The sequence below is a fragment of the Carlito syrichta genome, unplaced genomic scaffold, assembly GCF_000164805.1.
Source record: "Carlito syrichta isolate Samal-C Ts95f unplaced genomic scaffold, Tarsius_syrichta-2.0.1 Scaffold314781, whole genome shotgun sequence".
NCBI classification, from domain to species: domain Eukaryota; kingdom Metazoa; phylum Chordata; class Mammalia; order Primates; family Tarsiidae; genus Carlito; species Carlito syrichta.
The window spans coordinates 558396-565467 of NW_007258877.1; positions in this window are offsets into that span (position 1 = coordinate 558396).

Consider the following 7072-nt stretch of genomic DNA (forward strand, 5'->3'; position numbering starts at 1 on the left):
AGACTCCAACTCAAAATAAAAAAGGAAATAGAGACAAATTAAACTGGCTCAAAATACCACTACCCAGAGGTAATTACTATTAACCATTTTGTGCAGTTGCGCCCAAACTTTTTTTATTCAAATGGAAACATAAAAAAGATACTTCTGGGCTGGGCTTGGTGGCTCAGCCTGTAATCCCAGCGATTTGGGAGGCCGAGGCAAGTGGATTTCCTGAGTCCACGGGTTCGAGACCAGCCCAGGTAACTTGGCGAGACCTCTTGTCTCTACCATACATCAAAAATTAGCTGGGCATGGTAGCACATGCTTGCTACTTGGAAGACTGAGGCAGAAGGATCGCCGGAGCCCTGCAGGTTGACGCTGGGGTGTCTGTGAGCGTGCCACTGCACTTCAGCCTGGGCTACAGAGGAGACTCCAACTAAAAAAAAATTACTTCTTTAAAAAAATTGAATCAAATTCTACACATAGCTTTGTAACTTGCTTTTTACTTAACAAGCTATCACAGACAATTTTTTCATATAATAATAGAAAATTCTCTCATGTTACTTGCTCTATAGATTGCAATAGATGAGCACACCATCATGTATTAATCAGTTTGATATTGTTGAACACTTAGGTAGTTCTCATTTTTCACTGTTACTTTAAGCAAAAACATCTCAACAAGTATCATTTATGCACTTTTGAGCACTTGCCAATTATTACCTCAAAATAAATTCCCTTTTAAAATGTAAATTTTATTTTTGAAATAAATAATACATTTACATGGCACAAAAAAATAAAATAAAATAAATTACCAAAGCTCAAACCAGCTCATTTACCAAGGCTTCCGAAAAAAAGATGTCCTCAAGAAAGATGGTATCCAGTCAGTTTCACCAACCACGTTGAAAGTGCCACAAAGCCCTTCTAGAAGATTAGAGCAAACCAACGAGCCCAGAAAGAACCACAGGAGAGCAGACAGGCAGCTTACCTGCTTTTCCAGGAGGCCCCTCCACTGCGACTCTTCAATCTCACATAAGATGATGCAAACAATAATTACTCTGTTGCCTGCATCCCAAACTTGTAAAATGATACAGTAACAGAGTAAGATTATTATCACAGGTCAGTGGAGCATCCTGGAGGTTTTCTGAGAAGGCATTGCTAATGTCATTTTTAAAAGCCGGGCGTGGTGGTGCATGCCTGTGTTTCCAGCTACTTGGGAGGGTGAGGTGAAAGGATTGCCTAAACCCAGCAGGTTGAGGATGCGGTGACCATGAGCGTGCCACTGCACTCCAGCCTGGGCAACAAGAGCAAGACTCCAACACACACACAAAAAGCCAGCATTGGTGTCAAAGTTCATTGCCGTAGTTGGTAAAGTTGATGCTTCAGAAGTGCAGGATTTGTTTGTTAACCCAGCACTTATATAGCTCTTATTATGTGCCAGTCACTCTCCTAGGTGCTTTATAAATCTCAAATATTTAATTCCCAGAACAATCCTACAATAAAGCAGATGCCATTCTTATTCTCATTTTTACAAATAGTGGTAAAGTAACTAGTTAGAGTTAGTTCTAGAATTCAAGTGTCTAATCCCAAAGTAAGGTTGCCTATTAAAGGATGTTCCTTATTCAGCTGAAAGCATCCTTAACTGCTCCTACATATATGGGTTAGTAAATACTTAATTTTTCAATCAAGCAGGAAGCACCAACTAACTGATATTGACACAGAAAACACAATGAAAATCAAACTTTGCATGCAAAAAGTCACTTGATACCTAAAATAACTAGAATAATTTTAGATAACAATGTGTTTCCTCTACCTGATTTAGCCCTGGTTTCATTTGTCATCTATTTTTACCTATTTGTTTTCCTGGGCAGATCCAATTTTTTTCCTGAATAAATTATAACTGGGACCTGGCATGGTGGCTTACGCCTAGAATCCCAGCACTTTGGGAGACCAAGATGAGAGGATTGCCTGAGCCCACGGGTTTGAGACCAGCCTGGGCAACTTGGTGAGACCTCATCACTACAATAAATCAAAAAATTAGTCAGGCATGGTGGTGCGTGCCTGTAGTTTCAGTTAATTGGAAGGCTGAGGTGGAAGGATCACCTGAGTCCAGCAGGTCGAGGCTGCAGTGGCTGTGAGCATGCCACTGCACTCCAGACTGGGTGACAGAGTGAGAGACTCTAACTCAAAAAAATAAAAATTATAATTGGATTATTTAATACCTTACACTTTCCAGAGCCCTTTGACATCTCTTTTAATCCCCCAGTCAATCAATTTGAAAGCTACTGAGGCTTAGATGGGATAAGTGACTTGTTTTGTGGTAACTCGGTTAAATAAATAACAGAGGCAAGATGTGAACACATCTTCTAACCCCTACTTTCCACTCTATCATTTCTACTTACCTCTTTCAACTTGCAACAGCCATTGAAACCAAGCAGAATGTGAGACAGTGTGCTGATATGTCAAAAGGCATAGGTGGGTGGACACACACACACACACACACACACACACACACACACACACTCTGTAACATCACACATATTTGGAATTTGACCATCTAGTGAGCTCGCCTTCCCAAACTCAGAACTGTAGTACTTTACTGTAACTAGTTTCTTACACAACTGCCTTCCTCTCTGAGACTACAAGCTCCTTGAGGGTAGCATTAAGTCCATGTCTACTGCAATGTCTGGCACTCAGAAAGGATTCAATAAATATTCATCTATTTAATACATAATTGGATGAATAAATGCTCGCTTCTAAAAGCCAGCACACAATGACTTGAGGGAGCTGATATTCACATCTTGAAGCTCATAGGATCTACTTATAAGAGATTTGTTCTTGGACTCTCTCACAAAGTCTATTTATAGTTAGTTTTTGCGGTATTAATTCATTCTTTACATGAACCTGTATTGATTCATTAAGGCTGAGGCGGAAGAATCACCTGAGTGACTATTATGAAAAAGTATCACAAACTAAGTGGCTTCAACAACAGAATTTTATTTTCTCACAGTTCTGGAGGCTAGAAGTCCAAGATAAAGTATCAGCAGGATTGGTTCTTCTGAAGGCTGGAAAAAAAAAGGGTCTGTTCCAGGCCTCTCTCCTTGGCTTGTAGATGGCCATTGTCTCGCTGTGTTCGTCCCCTATAAAAGTTTGTGTCCAGATTCTCTCTTCTTTTTTTTTTAAGTCAGGGTCTCATCCTGTCACCCTGGCTGGACTGCAGTGGCACAACCCTTTAGACTCAGACAATCCCTCTACCTCATCTTCCCTAGCTGGGACTACAAGCATGTGCTGTCATGATCAGTTAATTGTGTGTGTGTGTGTGTGTGTGTGTGTGTGTGTGTGTGTGTGTGTGTGTGTAGACAAGGTCTCGCTATGTTGCCCAGGCTTGTCTCAAGCTCCTGGGCTCAAGCAATGTTCTTACCTCTGCCTCCCAGAGTGCTGGTATTACAGATGTGAGCCCTACATCCGACCTTCCAGATTCTCTCTTCTTTTAGGAACACCAGTCATATTGGATTAGAGCCCATCCTAATGGCCTCATGTTAACTTATTTACCTCTGTAAAGATACTGTCTTCAAACGCATTCTGCACACTGTGGGCTAGGACTTCAACATACAGATTTTTGAGGGGGACACAATTCAGCCCCCAACACAATCTGGCCTGTAAGAGAGAAAAGTGGCAGCCAGGGGTGCTATAAGTAGTATACAACATCAGAAAGAGAGAAGTGACATCCAACAACCTTAAACCAAGGGAGTGAATATGGTGACAGGTGGGAAGTGAGGGAGAGAACAAAATAAAAAGCAAGCACAACATGTAAAAAAAAGAAAAAGGCCAGACTCAGTGGTTCAGCCTGTAATCCCAGCACTTTGGGCAGCTGAGGCGGGTAGATTGCCTGAGCCCACAGGTTTGAGACCAGCCTGGGCACCTTGGTGAGCCCTCATCTTTACAATACATCAAAAATAAGCCGGGCATGGTAGCAGGTGCCTGTAGTTCCAGTTACTTGGAAGGTTGAGGCAGAAGGTTCACTGGAGCCCAGCAGGTGGAGGCTGTGGTGGCCGTGAGCCTGCCACTGCACTCCATCCTGGGTGACAGAATGAGACTCCGCTCAAAAGAAAAGAAAGAAAGAAGAAGAAGCAGACAGAACAAGGGCAGAATGCTCTGCTGTCCGTAATAATGAACAGGATCTTCAGAAAAATATTTGGTTATGTTGAGAATAGCCTATTTAGTAGAACAGGAAAGACAGTAATATATTTTATAAAGCTATCCTTCAAGTATGTTATACAGATTTCAATAGTGCTTCTTTTAAGGTAAGCCTCTAGGCAAGTGAAGCATTGACCTAATACTTAAAAGGATTCGACCCCTAATGGTTCCAATGGTTCTTGATAACTTGCATATCAAAGTGAATTTCCACAAATTGCAGAGTAGAAAATGAAAACAAAATAAAACAAATACCCACGTGTAAAGTAAGACATATTTTATTCTTTACTTTTTTCCCTTCGTTTTTCTTTTTTGCCACCCACCTTCTTGGATGTCCGCTCTAACATCCTGGAAGAATGAATCACCACGTGTGAGGAAACCCAGGAGTACTGATTTCTTGGAAGTTTTGCAGGTGACTCATATTTCATAGACTTTTGCCTTTAGCAATTGCATGTGGGAAAAAGCTTTCACATTTCCCAGATATACGGTCTGTCTGTTAAGAAGACTTAAATTAGGTTAAGAAATTTAAACATGATGAAATACTACCTAGCTTGTTTAAGCTGGGAAGTGCTACATTGTGTGCTTTTGGTAACAAAGATATTTTCACTTCATCATGTTGTTTCTACGTTCATTTTTGTAACCACCACTAACATCAATAATTGCAGTAATGCTAACTGCTTTAACAAATATGCCAAAAATAAGCAAGATTCGAACACAGCCACCTTGAGTATTGTTCTTTGAGTACTTGGCTCATCCCTTGGCAAACCTGACACATATTTGAAAACAGGTCAAGAATGAGGATACATTTTTATTATACATAGAGAACTATTTTTATGTTTGCTACTCCTGAATTATTTCCTTAAGACATTAGGATGTCCGACTTTGATCCCTCCCCCAACCCGCCAATTTTTTTTTTTTTTTTTTTTTTTGAGTCAGAGCTTCACTTTGTTATCCAGGCTGAAGTGCAGTGGCATGCTCACAGTCACCCTAGTGTCGACCTGCTGGGCTCCAGCGATCCTTCCGCCTCAGCCTTCCAAGAAGCCAGAACTACAGGAGCGCGCTACCATGCCCTGCTCATTTTTGATTTATTGTAGAGACGAGGTCTCGTCAATTTGCCCAGGCTGGTCTCGAACCTGTGGGCTCAGGCAACCCACTCACTTCGACCTCCCAAAGTGCTAGGATGACAGGCTGAGCCACCAAGCCCGGCCAGCATTTTCAATCAAGAAGAAACGGATCCTTGCCTAAAAGCTGAGTAACCTAGATGTGTCTGAAGTCCAGTGACTTTCTTTTCTCACCTTGTACCCATTCTGAAGCCACATTCAACATTTTTGCCACATCCTCCCAAGGAATCCAAGACTACAATGCCTTTGCAAGTAATAATAACAATTTTACTGAAGATTTCTAGGAGAAATGAGAAAGAAAAATCACATCACACACCACCCAACAAAACTTAATAAAAGTTAAGCTTCACTATCTGCCCTCAAACTCTTTTCTCTCTTCTGCCAATCAGAAAATCCTGTCTATTATCCTAACATTCAAGCCTTTTCCTTGAAATCCTCAATTACCAAAAAGAAATCCAGGCAGGTAGCCAACAATGTTTTCCACAAACAACATCCTTGACCATTGCAATAAAAACATACAAAAATAAGAACCAAAACATATCAATGTTAAGTCTGGCCCATATGTGTTTTACCCTCTGTCTCAAGTAGTTTATCTAGATAGTAGCCCAGGAAATCAGGGAGGGTGTGTGTGTGTGTGTGTGTGTGTGTGTGTGTGTGTGTGTGTGTGTGTGTAAGCATGGTGGGTGTGGTGGTAGAAAAAGAATATTATTTTCTCATATATCCATAAACACAAAAACTAAGTATACAGTATGAAAATGACAAGGACTCTCTTGATTCTGCTCTCAGCCTCTCCTTTTCCTGAGCTTTGGTTTCTGATAACACTGACTTGGCCAGCCCTGAAGCTCCAAGTGAAGGAACTGGTTTTTTTTGGTTTTGTTTTTATTTTGGATAAACACTCTCTCTGTGCAGGAGCCTTCTGTATGGCCTCTCAAAATTCAGGATTTTTTTTTTTTTTTTTTTGAGTCAGAGTCTCACTCTGTTGCCCAGACTGGAGTACAGTGCCTGTTCCCGGCCACCGCAGCCTCAACCTGCTGGGCTCCAGCGATCCTTCCACCTCAGCCTTCCAAGTAGCTGGAATTACAGACGCACGCTACCACGCCCGGCTGATTTTTTGATTTTTTGTAGAAATGAGGTCTTGCCAAGTTGCCCAGGCGGGTCTCGAACCCACGGGCTCAGGCAATTCACTCACCTCAGCCTCCCAAAGCACTGGGATTACAGACTGAGCCACCGAGCCTGGCTAAAATTCAGGATTCTTATTGAAAGAGTAGATTTTAGGTGCTTTTGTCTCCAAGAAAAAAAAAAGAGGTAACAATGTAAGCTTATGGATGTTATTTTGCTTGACAATAGAACCCATTTCACTTGGCAATGTACGCATATATCAGAAAATTGCATTATACCCCTTAAATCTATACAATAAAATAACATTTAAATTTTTTATTTTTGAGTTGGAGTCTCACTCTGTCTCCCAGGCTGGAGTACAGTGGTATGCTCACAGTCACCCACTGCAGCCTAGACCTGCTGGGTTCAGGCGATCCTTCCACCTCAGCCTTCCAAGTAGTTGGAACTATAGGTACCCAGCTAATTTTTTGGTTTATTGTAGAGATGAGGTCTCACCAAATTGCCCAGGTTGGTCTTGAACCTATGGGCTCAGGCAATCATCTCACCTCAGCCTCCCAAGGTGCTGGGATTATAGGCATGAGCCACCACACCTGGCCAACATTTACATTTTAAAAAGCTCATTGCAGTAGTTTCTGCAAACATATGGAGGCTCTAATGCAAAT